At 43.5% G+C, this 18,943-nt stretch overlaps 1 protein-coding gene and 1 non-coding gene across 2 annotated transcripts in view; one reads left to right on the top strand and one right to left on the bottom strand.

Moving 5' to 3' along the window:
• The window catches only part of LOC124576444 (serine/threonine-protein kinase S6KL), a 194,900-nt gene that overhangs the window by 144,138 nt on the left and 31,819 nt on the right, over window positions 1-18,943 (top strand). The gene's annotated exons all lie outside the window — the stretch shown is intronic.
• On the bottom strand, window positions 1,229-1,303 carry Trnar-ccg. The gene has a single exon. It is a non-coding gene; the product is annotated as a tRNA-Arg (tRNA).

The raw sequence follows: 18,943 nt of genomic DNA, 5'->3' as shown, positions 1-18,943 counted from the left end.
AGAGACTGTAGTAGATCAATTTTCATGTTTACAAAAATTGTTAGGAATATCTTAGATAAATTCCAGATGATAATGGCGGAATATCAGGAAGGTGAGATGATAGTGTTATCGCCTTTCTTTATTGTATCATAAATCTAGTCATGTCATTGCCTTTCCTCGTCGAAGCCATTTGTGTTGAATGCGTTGGTGTAGACTTTTGCATAGCTTTCGAGACTAGTGAAGAAGTCAAGAATGGTCGCACCAGTCTCAGTTACCAAGAGATCCAGCAGTCTCAATTACCAGGCGATCTATATTTACTTATGAACACAGTTTGCAAAATTTAAGGAACAAAATAAGTTTCGCATGACGTGTCACTGCCGAGTAACGTAGCTCGATGAAACTTGGGACATACTTAGAAAGAACTGCTACGTTATAGTATGGAAGTTAACTGAAAGAAATACGCAATGCGACTAATACAAATGACACTTTTATTCAAATTCAGTAGTTACACTGAAACTGCTATTTATGATGGTCACCTGGACATCACGAAAGAACACACATGTTTCTTAGAAAGGTGTGTCATCACCGCGCACAGCAATGCATGCTGTGCAGTGTGCTGCCACGCAGGCCACAAGGCTGGTAAGGAGTTATTATGATGGACCGTTCCATTCCTCCACCACCGCGACTGAGAAATCCTGGACGGTCGTTGGTGCTGCAGTACGTCTCCCCAACGTACCACACACGTGGTCTACGATACTTATGTCGGGAAAACGGGCGGGCGAGTCCAGGTATCCTCTGTTTGTAAGATCTCCTCCACCTCCGCTCTTAGACGCGGTTGCACATGCCGTTCATGAAAATGAAGTCGGGGCAGATGCACCCCGGTGAAGACGCACATGGGAAAGGAGTACAGTGTCACAATACCGTTGACCGGTGGGCGTACCGTGATCAGAGATTTGGAGGCGAGTACGACCATGCAACATTGTGCCTCCGCACACCATAACACCTGGACTAACAAAATGATCGTGTCCAACATTACGTCCACCTCCCCCCCCCCCTTCCGCCCCTCTTCACACCATATAAGGGCACGCCCAGAATAACTATTTAGATTGAATCTGCTCTCATCTGAGAAGAGCACGCGATCCCACTCCTCGTTGGTCGAGTCTGTATCCTCTTGGCACCATCGCAAGCAGTACTACCGATAGAATGAAATTTTCACTCTACAGCGGAGTGTGCGCTGATATGAAACTTCCTGCCGGACCGAGACTCGAACTCGGGGCCTTTGCCTTCGGCGGGCAAGTGCTCTACCAACTGAGCTACCCAGGCACGACTCACGCCCCGTCCTCACAGCTTTAATTCCGCCAGTACCTCGTCTCCTACCTTCCAAACTTCGCAGCAGCTCTCCTGCGAAGGTAGGAGACGAGGTACTGGCGGAATTAAAGCTGTGAGGACGGGGCGTGAGTCGTGCCTGGGTAGCTCAGTTGGTAGAGCACTTGCCCGCCGAAGGCAAAGGTCCCGAGTTCGGGTCTCGGTCCGGCACACAGTTTCAATCTGCCAGGATGTTTCATATTAGCGCACACTCCGCTATAGAGTGAAAAATTTCATTCTAGAAACATCCCCCAGGCTGTGGCTAAGCCATGTCTCCGCAATATCCTTTCTTCCAGCAGTGCTAGTTCTGCAAGGTTCGCAGGAGAGCTTCTGTGAAGTTGGGAAGGTAGGAGCGTGAGTCGTGCTTGGGTAGCTCAGTTGGTAGAGAACTTGCCCGCGAAAGCCGAAGGTCCCGAGTTCGAGTCTCGGTCCGGCACACAGTTTTAATTTGCCGGGAAGTTTCAGTACTACCGATGTGTGAATATCAACGGAATACAAAGTACCGGTCGTCGGACAAGGAGATCGCAACCATGCAGTAGACGTGCCGCAGTGGAGCGTGAGACTGCGTGCCTCGCAGTCCTGTTAACTGCAGTTACTAATGCACCCGCTGTTGGACGTGGCTCCCTTCTTGCGTGTTGCACAAACGGCCTCCACTTCTTCGGGCGGCAGTGCCTGTGTTTCGGAACGCTTCCCATGCACTTGAAACACTGCGCTGGGTAATACCAAACTCCTAGACTACACTCGTCGCATTTTGTCCTAGTTCCAAGTTTCCCTATGTTTCTTCCCCGTGTGGTGGCATCCAAATGCTGTCTCTAGGACATGCTGTAATGCAGAATACCACCACCGTACACCGTAACTGCTCACTGATTGACACACAATGTCTTTTAGCGTTCCTTCAACTGCCACGAGTTGCAGGGTGAGCCTCATTTGGCTCTATACTCAGGCTAACGTCATGTCATGTGACGTCCAGCTTGGTATGTGCGACTGGGTCACCTCTTTCCTACTCTATTCCGGTTCTGAGAGACCAAAATTGACTGTTTGCATGCCTCTGTTCTGCCTAGATTCTCTTATGCTATTCTCATGATCCCCACGCGAAATAAACGTCGGTGGCAGCATAATGGTCGCAAAGTTTTCTACGAATACCGGTTCTCTAAATTTATCCTACCAGTTTTCGTGAAAGCTATATCGTCTTTCTTCTGAGGATTCTCATTTATGTTTCCCGTGTCTTTCTGACCTAGCAGTGCGTGTCTGAAATCGTTCGATGGCTATTGCCATTCCTACTTCATAGACTCCAACTACTGGAACAATAGAACTGCTTGGACTGCTATCTTGGCCGGCCGTGGTGGCCGTGCGGTTCTAGACGCTGCAGTCTGGAACCGAGCGACCGCTACGGTCGCAGGTTCGAATCCTGCCTCGGGCATGGATGTGTGTGATGTCCTTAGGTTAATTAGGTTTAAGTAGTTCTAAGTTCTAGGGGACTGATGACCTCAGATGTTAAGTCCCATAGTGCTCAGAGCCATTTGAACCATTTGAACTGCTATCTTGTATGCGATTTTCTTTATAGATTCATTGCATTTTCCCAGAACCCTTGCAACAAATCTTAGTCTTCCTTTTGCTTTCCTTAATACTGGTTGTATGTGACCGTTCCATTTCAAATCCAGCCTTTGTATTATAACTAAAGGGCCGGTTAGAGAACATATTTCCACACAAGCGAGAAACCATTGGCGCCTCACCTCTACCCTTTTTCCATCGTACACTTTCACCCGTCTCAGTTTTCGGTACTAATTGCGATACGCACTGTAGGCCTACAAAAATTTTTGCATTTGGACGCTCCTGGCGCTTCGCCTCCCCCTCTGCACCCTGTGCTTGACACCTCAAGCTATCTCTACTAATTGTGATACGCGTCTGGCACCCCTCTAAGCGTGACGCGCCAAGCGGCGGCTTGTCTAGCATGGGCCGTAAACCAGCTCTTTATGCATAAGTGCTAATAGATTTGACGTCCCGCTAATATTTTAATTATATACTACTGGAGTATATAGAGCCAGGGCGTATATAGAGGGTCTATACAAGGGCTATGTACTTGAGGACAATATTATGGAAATGGAAGAGGATGTAGATGAAGATGAAATGGGAGATATGATACTGCGTGAAGAGTTTGACAGAGCACTGAAAGACCTGAGTCGAAACAAGGCCCCCGGAGTAGACAACATTCCATTGGAACTACTGACGGCCTTGGGAGAGCCAGTCCTGACAAAACTCTACCATCTGGTGAGCAAGATGTATGAAACAGGCGAAATACCCTCAGACTTCAAGAAGAATATAATAATTCCAATCCCAAAGAAAGCAGGTGTTGACAGATGTGAAAATTACCGAACCATCAGTTTAATAAGTCACAGCTGCAAAATACTAACACGAATTCTTTACAAACGAATGGAAAAACTAGTAGAAGCCAACCTCGGGGAAGATCAGTTTGGATTCCGTAGAAACACTGGAACACGTGAGGCAATACTGACCTTACGACTTATCTTAGAAGAAAGATTAAGGAAAGGCAAACCTACGTTTCTAGCATTTGTAGACTTAGAAAAAGCTTTTGACAATGTTGACTGGAATACTCTCTTTCAAATTCTAAAGGTGGCAGGGGTAAAATACAGGGAGCGAAAGGCTATTTACAATTTGTACAGAAACCAGATGGCAGTTGTAAGAGTCAAGGGACATGAAACGGAAGCAGTGGTTGGGAATGGAGTGAGACAGGGTTGCAGCCTCTCCCCGATGTTGTTCAATCTGTATATTGAACAAGCAGTGAAGGAAACAAAAGAAAAATTCGGAGTAGGTATTAAAATTCATGGAGAAGAAATAAAAACTTTGAGGTTCGCCGATGACATTGTAATTCTGTCAGAGACAGCAAAGGACTTGGAAGAGCAGTTGAATGGAATGGACAGTGTCTTGAAAGAAGGATATAAGATGAACATCAACAAAAGCAAAGCAAGGATAATGGAATGTAGTCGAATTAAGTCGGATGATGCTGAGGGAATTAGATTAGGAAATGAGACACTTAAAGTAGTAAAGGAGTTTTGCTATTTGGGGAGCAAAATAACTGATGATGGTCGAAGTAGAGAGGATATAAAATGTAGACTGGCAATGGTAAGGAAAGCGTTTCTGAAGAAGAGAAATTTGTTAACATCGAGTATAGATTTAAGTGTCAGGAAGTCATTTCTGAAAGTACTTGTATGGAGTGTAGCCATGTATGGAAGTGAAACATGGACGATAAATAGTTTGGACAAGAAGAGAATAGAAGCTTTCGAAATGTGGTGCTACAGAAGAATGCTGAAGATTAGATGGGTAGATCACATAACTAATGAGGAAGTATTGAATAGGATTGGGGAGAAGAGAAGTTTGTGGCACAACTTGACCAGAAAAAGGGATCGGTTGGTAGGACATGTTCTGAGGCATCAGGGGATCACCAATTTAGTATTGGATGGCAGCGTGGAGGGTAACAATCGTAGAGGGAGACCAAGAGATGAAAACACTAAGCAGATTCAGAAGGATGTAGGTTGCAGTAGGTACTGGGAGATGAAGCAGCTTGCACAGGATAGAGTAGCATGGAGAGTTGCATCAAACCAGTCTCGGGACTGAAGACCACAACAACAACAACTACTGACTTTTCTCTCTGTTATAAGTATTACATTACATTTATGCAGCTTTAAAGATATCTGCCATTCGTCACAGATCTTGGTGTTACAACGATGTTCTACAAATACGATTTTAAGGCGTTGTAACATTTATTACGCTCGACTTACTATTGTAAATAATACATCGAATGAAAGAGCAACTCAAACAGTTTTGTTTGTATACCTGTGCGCAATGAGAAGAGTATGGAGTGACGAAGAATGACTGAAAAACATGTTGGACGAGTGCGAGTGTTTCACGCTTAGCCCCAAGAAATATCGCCGCGGAAACTTTATAGGCCTTCCTTTTTCGGTGAATCGAGTGTAACTGATGTTTCTTATCTTGATGTGCCACAGCTATGGCTCGTGCCTCAATGGAAAGAAGCTGAACAACACATCTTTATTTGGGAGCAAGATGGTGCGCCGCCTCACTGGCATAACTCAGTACGCGACTGGTTAAACGACGTTGTATCCGACCAGTGGATTGGGGGCAAGGGACCGGTTGACGTAGTATTTTATGCATGACCTCCACGTTGACACACGATCTGATGCGGTCATGTGCATGTGCCTCCGATACCAGCTGATCTACCCGACTTCAGAAACAGTGTTATTACATCAGTTACCCCTGACACATTGATCAAGATTTCGGAACAGCTAGCCTATCGACTCGATGTGTGATTGGTATTCACACTGAGCAATTGTAAGAAAAACTGTTTGTGTTTCTCTTTCATTTAGTGTATTATTTATAATTGTAAAGTGAATGTATAATTGTAAAGTGAATGTAACATTTGCTACAAAACCTTAAAACCGGTATATTAATTTTGAAACACCCTGTATTGTGGTTACGCATGGATTCTCTGGCTCCCAGATTCTTCAGTGAAGTGTGTAAACATCTACAGAAACACGGTTTGTCGATTCGTCGCTGGCAGAGACTAGTGACAGAAATTGGCGTTCTGCCTGACTGCAATGAAGTGTGTCTAAAGGACATACTGCGCAATGTGGCTTGTCGTTCGCCGGGCGCTTTTGCAGTAATTGCATCTCTGACGGTTGCTGACGGAGACGTTTCTCAAGAACCGTGTGCCCTGCTGCTCGTGACGTTCCCGCTTCACTGCTTACTGAGACACTTCGTAAGTGCCTCACGCACTTCGCTGATATTTTGATCTGCTGTGGAAGGCTGTGCGGTACTTACTCTTGCCCTTTAAAACATTCCATGTCTGTGTAGCCTGTTCATTCACAGATCCTTCTTCGTTTTACGTTTGCCAGTGATACACGGTTCTCAACTATCTCTCACCTTTCGCTACAACTCTTTAACTCCACAGCTAAAGGACACGCATTCATTACTCTGTTCGCGGTACCACACACCAGAATTGAAAAGTAATACAACGCTACAAAGAAGCACATTGCAACCGCTGCTTGCTCCCTCTTCAGTACACTCTCCGGCTAAATGACCGGCTTCTATATGTTAATTACGTTCAACAGACTCGTACGTGTGTAGGGGACGACCACACATCTCTCGCAGTGCCCTATATTCTCTTCTGTTGGTTCAACCAAATTAATTAAATTTCAAACAGTTGCCCATTGTTCCAGCAAATAATTTGTATAGTGCCTTCCAAGAAGGATGTAGTCTGGTGCACGACTTTTCTCTGTACATTCCTTCAGCTTGCCGGGTACTACATCTTGCTGCGTTGTACGTTAAATGCATGTCGCAACTAGTAACGCTCCATCTTCGACAGTCAGCCATGAGTTTCAAACAGAGGCAAACTCCACTGTGGTAACCTCACAGACAATTGTGTATTGTTTTCCAAGGTTTTCCCACTAATAACGCTGCGGCAGGCAGATTTTATTATGAACAGTTTACCGACACGCCTTGTTTTCCAAACTGGAATAGCTCATTCAAGACCTCGTACGCCTGAAATATCCGCTGTTACCTTATCTCAGAATACTCAGTTTAAAACAATACTCAGTTTACGATCCTGTATGTAGTACTTTTTATCCTAGTAATTTGAAGAAGCCGTAAACAACTGCATGGCTACAAAGTCATTACTGAAGCAGATAGTAAAAGTCAGTATTCACATTTGGTTATATTATTCTGTCACGATGAAAATATTAGAAGTCAAGCATCATGTACCGAATTACTATCGTCATTGATCCCATTCATAAAAAAATTCCATGAGTAAATCGCGGGAAAAACGGACCGACAGGAGTTGTCCAGCACTTATGCTATACCACAATGACATTTGTGTTGAAGGTAGTTTGTCACTTTAACTCAGTTTACGTGAGAAGATGCCTTACAATGTTGTTCAGTTTTCTGATTTGGATGTGAACTTCTGTTGCGATGGAACTCTCATAAGTCAGATATCCGCCTTGAAATTGTCGAAGTCAAATAACGTAACGTTTTAAAAAGTATGATTTGTTGAAAAAAAGAATGGCTCTGAGCACTATGGGACTCAACTGCTGAGGTCATTAGTCCCCTAGAACTTAGAACTAGTTAAACCTAACTAACCTAAGGACATCACAAACATCCATGCCCGAGGCAGGATTCGAACCTGCGACCGTAGCGGTCTTGCGGTTCCAGACTGCAGCGCCTTTAACCGCACGGCCACTTCGGCCGGCTGATTTGTTGAAGATGTATCACAAGGACACACTAGCGAAAGAAATTAACTTGATCACTACGTAATTGTATATGTCATATGTGGAACTAGTTTTGGTTGCAACGACTACATGCATACATTACACTTCAGAATTCGGGTACACTTCGCAGACTTGTGTGTCCTAAAGATGATGCTAACACTCGCTAGATACTAACCGGAAACTGAGACGACGTTTGGTTTTCCGTTCGTATCACTACCTCAGTGCTTGTAATGCATAGCGAGCAGAGATTTAACCGTAACGGTTGTTGACCTGATCCTCATTACAGGTGCCACGTTGCGCGTACAACCCGTTGACTAATGAAATGCTGGTGGAAGCGCCATATAGCACGCATCTGCATGACCGGCATATGGTGAAGACAATCCTGACGTCATTTAGCATCATGTATGCACGCTCTGTATTAGGATACATCATTTATTCACGGTGCAGCCACAAAAGACTCCTGTGTGTGTGATGTTTACCAATGGCAAGATATCTGTCGACGCCACGGGAACAACGGAACTGGCTGTACGGGCGAGGGAACATTCTCACCAGAGCGCAACTAAGTGTATTTTCGGTAGTTAGTCGGTCCACTGTCATATTATTGGGCTATGCTGTTAATTGATTCGTATACTTTTCAAGGTTAAAAGCAGATTAGAGCCTCGATAAAGGCATTACATTGGAAACTTCAGAGGTTTTCTTTATAGAATTGCCAGAGACGTAGAAGTGAAAAATGTAGTATTCTCTTGTCGTACTCGTAACATAATGGGAAGAAACGGTTAATCGTTTTACGTAGTTGTCATATCGCCTACACTAGTGTCGTAAGTGCTATTCGAATAAAAATCGCGAGGTCCAAAAGTAATAGACGAGACATCTATAATTAGAAAAGTATTGCCAGTAGAGCGTTGACGTTTTCACAGAACTGCACAGAAATTGTGCGACCCCGTGGCTAAGTTCGGAAGCGTTAGAATACAAGTCCGAAAGTCGAGTGTTCGATCCTCAGTCCGTCCTAGGAATTATTGTTTCATCTTAGACAGTGATGAATAATGAGAAGCTGCTCCGTGAAGTCCACTTAAACCGTAAGGCCGCCTATAAACGGCAAGTCAGTTGAGATGTCGGTGGGGTGCCAAGGCACACTATCTCTAGTGGGACTGTGTCTACTGAAACACTGCGGTGTTCCAAGCAACCTTTAGATTGAGAACAGATTTAGATTCGCGCAGAAATACGTGGAGTTTCTTGATAAAAATAGTGTCAAAGTAGTTACTTTTTCAACGAACCACCTAGTACAGTAAAATTTAATTGTTGACCCGGCTAGACACGCAGAAATATACATTTTGTGCATCTATTGTGTGAGAAATACTCGTTCTCTATGTAGGAGATGTTTTAACAGCCACTCCGAATCACGCCCCATTTTTACCAGCCAACTAATTTGTTTAAAGAAAGACTGGAGGTGTCTACGGAATCGCTTTGGTGGTACCTTCCGGTGAAAAACATTACTATTCTGATAATATTTTTTTCCTTTATTGAAAAATCCCATTTCTACTTTTTATTGCAGTGAAAACTGTAACTCACTACTGTTAATGTACTAAGAATTAATTACTTTTCACTTTTTTAAAAACTTGGAAATCAACTTAAAGCTTCTGAGTTGTTTAGGGAGATTTAATCTCTTAGTATCATCTTACAAATGTTCACTGTCCATCAGTTTTTTAAGTTATCTACCAATCCCTTTACTGTAGTCAACGAATGTTTTAGAGGTTGCTGTGTAGAGCCAAAGCAACTAGAAACAGTCAGGTAGGCCATTCCGGGGCGTCACGTTGCTATTGGCTAACGCGTATGACGTCATCGGGAATACTACCGCGGGAGCTTAACACCAGCTTCATGAGCTGTGTGTCGTTAATTGCTGACACACGTTACTAAGCACAGCTCCCATCTAAAATTATAAGACATTAACACTTGTATGTTATCATAATAGCCACTTCCAAGAAACTGGAACATGTTACAGCGTTCATAAATACCCACTGTACCTCAGGCCGGTGACGACGCAACACTCTGAAGATTTTTCTTTGCGGCCAGATTCTTTCTGATTTCTGTTTTTGCTTTTAAGTTCTGATCCCTTATTCTAATAAGGGTTCACTGCCCTTACGAAGAGAGAAACCAATTTGTGATGCATTTCAGGAAACGTTGAAATTAACTTTTGCATCACATGTCGCCCTTGAAAACTGCAGAACATTACTTCAAACTTCTTTATTTTATTGAACCAGTCTGTTGAAAGAGAAGGGAGCCCACCTCTGGAGGTTATTACCGGTGATGTAATCTGAATCCTGGAGAAGTTTTTCTGGTACTGAATCCTAGGAACTCTCAATGTGGTTGCATTTAAATGCTAAGTAACCCGCAAGATATTTCAGTGCATCTTGGGATTCCCAGTCACCACTGGTTGCTAGCTAATCACTAGGAAACAGCAACGGATCTAGCTCTTGTTCCCAGAAATTGGTCCCCCCATCGGAGGTTCGAGTCGTCTCTCGGGCATGGGTGTGTGTGTTGTCCATAGGGTAACTGCGTTTAAGTTAAATTAAGTAATGTGTAGGCTTAGTGACCGACGACCTCAGCAGTTTGGTCCCATAAGACCTTACCACAAATTTTCAATTTTTTCCAGGAATTAATACAATCCAAATCAGCTGTCATATCTCTAGTTACGTTAGTAAAGAACATGGTTTGATTATCTCCATGAAGTCCTATTCAGTGTCTTCTGTTGGAGAAACATGCCTATAAAGGATGTATCTGTCGATAAGGGGATGTCTTCAATATTAGAAGCTGTATTCAATTTTTTGTTTCGAAAGGTATTGGGCTGTTGTAAAATGCGGCCAGACAACGAATTTCAGACAAAAAATTTCTCCAGAGAGTCTTGGTTTAGCCTGGAAATCGAGATTTACGAAGCTACCATGTTCCAAAGGGAGAGATTACTGAAATTATTAAACCCTTCTGGAATGACAGCAGGCACTGCTATTTCTTCGTAATACATGTTAGAGGAAACCTCAAGGAAGCGCTTTGGTGTGTTCTCTATAAGATCGCCTAAGGCCCAGAACTACTTTTAGAATTCTAAATCTGCACTTGAATTGTTTGTCAATTTCTGAAGTGTTAACCGGCAGGAAAAAGGATAGCTCTTTTTCCGCAAGTAGGTACAAGTTTTGGGTGAAAAAACTCTTAAGATGAAAGCATTAGCAATATCTTTCGGGCCCCACTTCGCCCACTTTTTATTTCTGACATGATCGAAGCTGGCCTGGTGTGAGACACCGAGACAAAATGCTATTTATATTATCTCTAATTTGTTGTTTTATTGCAGAAGAATCACATGTATTTACTTCGACCACATATTTCAAACTCTTGGCTTCAGGACCTTGTTACTTCTTTTCAGAGTGTAGTTTTCCTTCCTCAGCAGTTGCATTTCAAATTTTAATCTGTCACTTTCGTCAAATCCTTGCATTATTCACATTAGCAGTTACAGATCTTTAAGAGCGTGACGCTCATTTGCGATGTTGTTCTCTATCTTTCGGAAATCGTTGATAAAAGACATCCGCAGTTTTATACAAAGCGTTGTTGCATTCAGCAATAGCACAATGACATCTACATTTGCCCATAGTACTACAAAACAGCCAGCTACAAGAATAGCTAACACGTTACTGAATTCTATTTATTTCAGGAGAGGGGGCTGGGACTTTGCTTGCATTACAATGCAGTTGAAGTGTTCTCGCTCGCCGCTTTTCCCGTATTCCTAACGACGTCACGCCGTTTCGCCAGCGGTCTGCGCGGGGAGCCAATACGATACCCCCAGATGTAGAACTTTAGAAGACGTCACTGGAGTATACTCTCGCTCTGCGACTATAGTTTATGGAAACGTGATGATTATTTGGAGCAATCAGTGTCAGAATAATTAACTTTTAACACATAACCGTGTATTACTCCTTACTGCTCGCTTTTGTGGAATCAATACTTTCTTCCTAAGTGATTGAGATACCCCAAAAAATTATTCGATAAGACATTATTTAGTGGAAATATAGAAAATATAAAAGGAGCCTGATTCGTTTGGTACCAAGACTAACAATTACACGAAGAGCAAAAGTAGCTGAAATTACTTGTTTGAGCAGCTCAGTAACGTGCTTCATCCAGTTCAAGTTTTCATCGATTTGTACACCCTAAAATTTCGAGCATTATACACTGTTTATTGACTCTTGTTCATGTGCTGCATCCATTGTTGGTATGTCTATATTTGTTGTACGTAACTGAGTATGCAGTGTTTCTCCCCAGCCACAAAAACTTTGCCGGCCGCTGTGGCCGAGCGGTTCTAGGCGCTTCAGTCCGGAACCGCGCGACTACTACGGTCGCAGGTTAGAATTCTGCCTCGGGCATGGATGTGTGTGATGTCCTTAGGTTAGTTAGGTTTAAGTAGTTCTAAGTTCTAGGGGACTGATGACCTCAGATGTTAAGTCCCATAGTGCTCAGAGCCATTTGAACCACAACAACTATCTCTCGTTCCAACATCGTTTCAATTATTCAGCACAATTTCTCGTATTATGTTTTGTTAAGTAAGATTAAAAAAAGTCGTATGCAAAGCCATTAGTTCAATAAAACTTAAGTTTTTGCAAGAGAGTAATATGATTCTCGCAGTCAAACGTCTTGGAAAGAGCACAAAAACTACCTACTGGCTATATTTCATTATCTGAGGCTTTTCAAATTTATTGACTAAGCGTGTAAATGCGTTGTTAAGGTTTTTGTGGCAACTTGTTGACAAACTTCGTGGTGGCTTCTGTCATAGGTTTTTCGGCCGACGTTTGTTTGATAATTGTTCTGACGTTTCGCCAGCATGAGTGGCTGGCACTCTTGAAAGTTTCACCCACTATTGATGGTGGTGGACTCAAGGCGGCAGATTATAAATGCCTGGCGCTCCAACTTTCAAGGGCATTTCTGTGGTCATTTCCGCTGCGGTTCTCCCATTGTTACCTGCAACAGTCGTTCTCTGCAGGTCGGGAAACTAGGACTCGTTCACCTTGAGACTTTCTTCATTCTTGTTGAAGCTATTGTCATGTTGTGTATTTCTATTGTTTCCTTAAGCCAGCGGGTGCAACAGCTCTTCACCCCAGCAAGAAATTCCATGACGCCGAATTGCACTGTGTGCTCGATCTCTCACAGCGCGTGCTCTGCCGCGGCCGATTTCTCTACCTGCCACAGCCTGCAATACCGCTTATGTTCGGTGATCCTGCTGTTGATTGATCGTCCAGTCATTCAAACATAGACTTTTCCACATGTACATGGTATTCTGTATATTCCCGACGTTGCAAGTGGGTTCCTTTCCTCCTTTGCCGGTCTGAGACAATCAGTTAATAAATGGTCATTAAGCCGTGTTTGCTCAATATACGGCCGATTCTGTCCGTCACTCTGGAAATTTATGCAGAAAAGCCATACCTGGAATTTTTTTCCCTATGTATCACTTCGCTGTGTGTTCAATTATGTGACACTTCTTATGTAACTGGTGGAGCACCCATTGCCCCGTAGAACGCTTTCCAGGCGTTGCATCTCGCGTCTGACTTACTGCGGCTCACATATTCGTGTTGCTCGAGCGTATTAATCATGCTTCCTTTGCGACTCGTGTCGTGAATTGATAGATTGTGCAGGTATCGGACGGTGTGTGGCCACTTACTATACACCTCGGACACTGCGAGTTCGACTCCAGTCCACCACCAGCAATCGAAGTTGAAGCGTTGACAGTGCCAGTCACACGTGCTTCTGAAACATGAGAAAAATTATCAAACAAACGTCGGCCGAAGAGCGCGAGACTGAAGCCAACAGGCAATTTGTCAGGAATATGATTATTTAAGTGTTTCTTGTCAGCTTTCTTATAAGGAGGTACGTGTTTCACAGCCTTCGCTTTCCTATATCTAGTACGCCAATGATGTCTGTCATGCACGTCATTGTCCCTGGCTCCCTGCACTCCTTGTCTACATTTTTTTCTTACAGGTCACCTTTCTCTCCCACTGTTCTAAAATGTCAATACCACAGCAGCCTGTTTCGTTCTGTATAAAGTCTTCCCTCCTCACCAATTTTTTTATAGTTATATGTGACACATGCTCCAATTGTAGACACCTAGAAGCTTCCACTCACTACCTGCATCACTAGACTTTTTAATGTGTTCAATTTAATGCAGCTAAATGACTATACTACACTTATTTATCATACATTGCACTTGTGAATGATGTGACAAGGGCAATCAGTCAATTCATTTAAATTTTTTTTTTCATCTACAGATGTCACATTGGTCTTATTGTAGTAGCTGCATTAGTATAGGTCACCAACATAATTCTTAATGCCTGGCCATTTGCTGCAGTCCTATTACCAAGAAACAGAGCATGTGACTCATAGCCTCGCGAAAACATTTCGACGAAAGAAATTTCAGTGGTCGTTTCTTGGGTTCGATCATGGGTCTATGCTAATGATCTACGTCAATAAAAATAGTAATTCATATTTTAGTTGCAGTTATTAACTGGTTTCACAAAAATGGGCAAAGTTAAACTTTGAAAACACAGCTCATCCCTGGTTTTACTATCAGTATTACCTCACGTCCTCTGAATGTGGTGTACCAACAAAATATGATAAACAAGATAAAAAGTTGTTCTGGGACTTGCATATTGGTCTTATCAACTTTGGGGACGTATAAATCGGTAGATTAACATATCGTCAGTCATTAATGTCCTGGGGCGACTTAGGATTAATAAGAAAAATTAATAAGAACTATGTACGTGGCTTATACAGATGCTTCTTGAAGACATCTGTTTAAACAATTGGGAATATTAACCAAAACCTAACGGTAAATTTTTTCACTTATGAAATTTGTTGTCGGCAGTCCATTTCAGTCTGAGAATGATAGAGATATTCGATAGAGAAATGCATGAGTAGATTGGCGTAATAAGTTACAGATCTGTAAATTATCAGCAGGTGATACATATAAATGTAATTATTCGTTAATTGACTGTGAATAATTTTGTTAAATTGTGACTTTTCACACCATAAAGTTTCTCCAGAATATGATATGTGCAACATGGACCTAACTAACGCCACCTCATAAGGTTTCATGTTCTCCCTGACAGATGTTTAACTGTGCAGTACTGGCGAGTGAAGAGTGGTTGCACATTGTAGCGTTTTGTTTGCGTTCAAGTCGAAGATGGAAAAGGGAAGGCCCTCCAGCACACATTGCTATCCAGGTGCATGAGTTCCTTTATTAATATTATCGAGGCCGCTGGGTTGAGCGTGGTTCAGAAACGTCTCCAGCCCCATTGAAATTGGAAGGGCCACCACGTGGCCCGGACCTTACCACGACAGACAACTCAGTATGGAGAATAATCAAGGGCCTTGTGGCTGAACGTCGGTGCAACACTAATGAAGAATTGCGAAAAAGTGTTGAGAAAGTGTTGAGAAAACGTTAAGAAAGCCTTTCGAAGCATAACTCCTGAGATTCTCCGAAAGATTTCAGAGGACAAAATAGAGACGCATAGACTTGCGTGTAAGGCACGATGGTGGACGTACAAATTCGCTGGATACATTGCAGTATACCATATACTGTTACGGGTTCTTCTAGAATTCACTGTATTATGACCTCGTGTTTGAAAATTGTATTTCTTTGATTGTGTTAGCAGCTATTCGTTGTGAAGTGATATTCGACGGTGAACCACGTCTTGCCATGAAATACCGGTGTGAACGACACAGGCTTTGGCAACACGGTGATTACAAAATTCAAGAGAATGTTATGGAATCCATTAATGGTACCGAAATCGGAATGGAATCTCGTCATTAGGCGTTTCATCTCACTACTGAAAGCAAATAACTGCCTAATTTTGTGTTTTTCCGAGACACATTGAATACGCTCTAACGCTCGGAGACACTAAGATTAGCTAGGTCGATAGCTTTTTTACCTATATTAAAGCAACATGTTAATCCCGGGACGGCATATTTTGAAACATTAAGCACGGCACAGGACGGCGAGCGGGGCTCCGAAAATACTTATATCATTTTATTTCGAGGCATTCTTTCTGCAAATTCCAAGTCTTTGATTGTAAGGCGAGATTCCGGAGACGCTTGCGTGCGTAGTTAAAACTCGCTATAGTCATTTTCGTTCTGCTCGCTGACTGTTAGAAAATATAAAAGACAAAGCTGCCTGTTTAGGGCCCTCTCTTCTGCGATACATTTTGCTTAGATCTTACTTCAGCATTAGAGCTTATTGAGTCGATCAATTGAAATACATTCTGAAAAATATTTGAGAGCAGAAGTTTAATTTCAGCATTGTGAATGCAGCTACATGGAATGCATTCTAATTGAATGTAAATTTCCCCGGGATAAAGGGAATAGATATAGCACACTATCTACGGGTATGTCTTTTATTCACTAGAAACATACTTTTCCTTAAAATGCATTCCGCATAGCTATATTGACAATGACAAAGTTTTGCCGTGAAATGTATTTCAACGTATGTTTTAACTGATCGACTCAGTAAGCTCTAATGTTGAAGTAAGGCCTAAGCAAAATCTATCGCACAAGTGAGGTTGTCAAAACGGCGGTTGTGTGTTTTTTATTTTAATAGTCAGTGAGTGGAACTAAAATGAGTACAGCGATGTGTGCGTCTCTAGAATCTCGACCGTCAAAGACATGGAACTCACGGGAAAAATGGCTCGACATAAAATGGTATCTTTAATACCATTATGGTTGTCGACACTGGGAACATCGTAATGCGATGCATTGCAGCAGGATTGTTGCGAAGGCAGTTGTCAAAACCTTCTCATGACGACTTGTGTGCATTGGAGATATTCCGAGCGGAGAAGTACGTGAGATCGGTCGCGACTACTTGATTCCTGGATAGCGGTGGGTAGCATTGCTAGAGTAATTCCTCGGACCGCTGGCGCAGTGTTTTGCCCTCCACGGCGCGCGAGCAGCTATGCGGGCTAATAAACGCGGCCAGCGATTGCGCCGGCTGTTCCATGGTATGGCGTGGCGTGGGTGAACGCCCTGCGATCGACCGACGGGTAGCGGCCGTTCAAGCTCAACAACCTGCCGCCCTGTGCTCGCACTCCCCCTCTCTCCTTCGCTACCAGCTCTTACACTCTGTTCTGTTGTTTAGAACGTACTTTTGCACTCCGCAAACCACCTTATAGTCTGTGCGGAGTGTGCTTTATCTATCACTTCACTTCCCCGCTTTCCTGTACTAGTGTAGAATGGTCCGCGGGAAAAACGATTGCCGGCAAGCTCCAGTGTCAGTTCGAATCTCAATCATTTCAACCTCCCGGTCTTTTCACGAGATGTACGTAGGGGGGAGCAAAGTATCTGTTGACGTTTTTTTAGCAAGGAAACCTCTCGGAATTTTAACATTAAACCAGAACCTAATGTTCAGCGTCTCTCTTGCATCGTCTGCCACTGGAGTTGAATCAGCATCACCGTGACGCCTTCACGCTTACCTGTGACAAACGCGCTGATCGACTTTGGACTTTCTCTGTTTCCTCATCAGTCCTATCTGGTACAAATCCTAGACTGACGAACAATAGTCAAGTAACCCGTCTGTAATCTGTAAGGGGCGTTCAAAAAGAAACGAGCAAGAGGCATAACTACAGAAACCAGTACCTGTTATGTTAGAAGTATTGACACTTGTTCCACTGTGACACAAGGCGATGACTAGCTGGCTCATAAAACTCCCGGATCTGCGATGTTAATCAGTTCCGCACGTACAGCTGGACGTCGTCGTCCAAGGTGAATCGTTTGCCCCGCAGGGCCTTTCTAAGGGGACCAAAAATGGCGGAATCACAGGGCGAGAGGGCCGGACTGTATGGAGGGTGGACGAGAACCTCCCATTTGAATTCCTGCAAGAGTGTCGCGGCTGTGTTGGCCGTATGAGGCTTTGCGTTGTCGTGGAGCAGAATGACCCCATGGGTGAGATTTCCGGTCGTTTTGATTTGATCGCTTGGCGAAGGGTGGTCCAGATTTGCGAGTAACGCTCGGCATTCATTGTTGTCCCGTGCTGCAGGAAGTGAATCAGAAGGGGGCCATCTTGGTCCCCTTAAAAAGTCTCTGAGGGGCAAACGCCTCGAACGACGACGTCAAGCTGTACGTGCGGAGCTGGTTAACGTCGCAGCCCCAGGATTTTTATGAGACAGCCATTCACCGCTTTGTGTCACAGTGGGAGAAGTGTCTCAACAGCCAGGGTACTGGTTTCTGTAATTATGCCTTCGGCTCGTTTCTTTTTGAACGCCCATTATGTGTAGCTCCACTATAAAATTGTCCCGTTCCAAGCTGCATCATGTCTAAAATGAACTTTCGAGGATATTCACCGCGATTGACTTACCGGACGGATTGAGTGTCTCTTATGTGGCAACGAGCAAGCCTACGTCACCTGCGACAGGAACTGCATACGCAGATGCTGGAAATGGACTGTGTAGAGATTACAGGCCCTCCACTCACCCTTGTCATATCTCCGCGGGTTGGTATTACAAAGACAGAAGGAGATTGCAGGCTGAACCTGGAACCGCCACTACCCTTTCAGATCAAATCTTAATGTTGGTTGTGTGTGAACGAGTTGTTTCTAGCGCTTGACTACAGTTTCCTCTAAGGTTACAACTACTATCTCTGTTTAAATTTGGCCCGCATCTCGTGGTCGTGCGGTAGCGTTCTCGCTTCCCACGCCCGGGTTCCCGGGTTCGATTCCCGGCGGGGTCAGGGATTTTCTCTGCCTCGTGATGGCTGGGTGTTGTGTGCTGTCCTTAGGTTAGTTAGGTTTAAGTAGTTCTAAGTTCTAGGGGACTGATGACCGTAGCAGTTAAGTCCCATAGTGCTCAGAGCCATTTGAACCATTTTTTTGTTTAAATTTGCTGGCGCACATCCGAATTTCTGTTGCCTCTTTTACCCGGAGGCCAGTAAGACGAATGTAAGATTTTCCTACCTTTAAAGATCTTACGTCAGATCGTAATCCTGTGTCCCGCTATCGCAGTTTCTTACAAGGTCACTAAAATAATATGCACATTCTGCAGAATCGTTTATTCTTGCATAGATAATTGATGTTAGCCTTTTACAGCCGTGAACTATTAAACTGTTGGTTCAGTAACATTCACACCTGTCAGCACCTATCTTCTTTGGTATTCGTTTGAGGTTATTGTGTCATTGTGATATACCCTGCGTACCAGGTGGGACAGTTTTACCATGGTTGGTTCTTCCAACGTTCTCAATAATTCTGAGAGAATAAATTTTACTCTAGGTGCTTTGTTCCAACTTACGTCTTTCTG

The sequence above is a fragment of the Schistocerca americana genome, chromosome 1 (assembly GCF_021461395.2).
Source record: "Schistocerca americana isolate TAMUIC-IGC-003095 chromosome 1, iqSchAmer2.1, whole genome shotgun sequence".
Classification (NCBI taxonomy): domain Eukaryota; kingdom Metazoa; phylum Arthropoda; class Insecta; order Orthoptera; family Acrididae; genus Schistocerca; species Schistocerca americana.
Note: the sequence above shows the minus strand (reverse complement) of the source record. Positions and strands in the feature narration are given on the sequence as shown.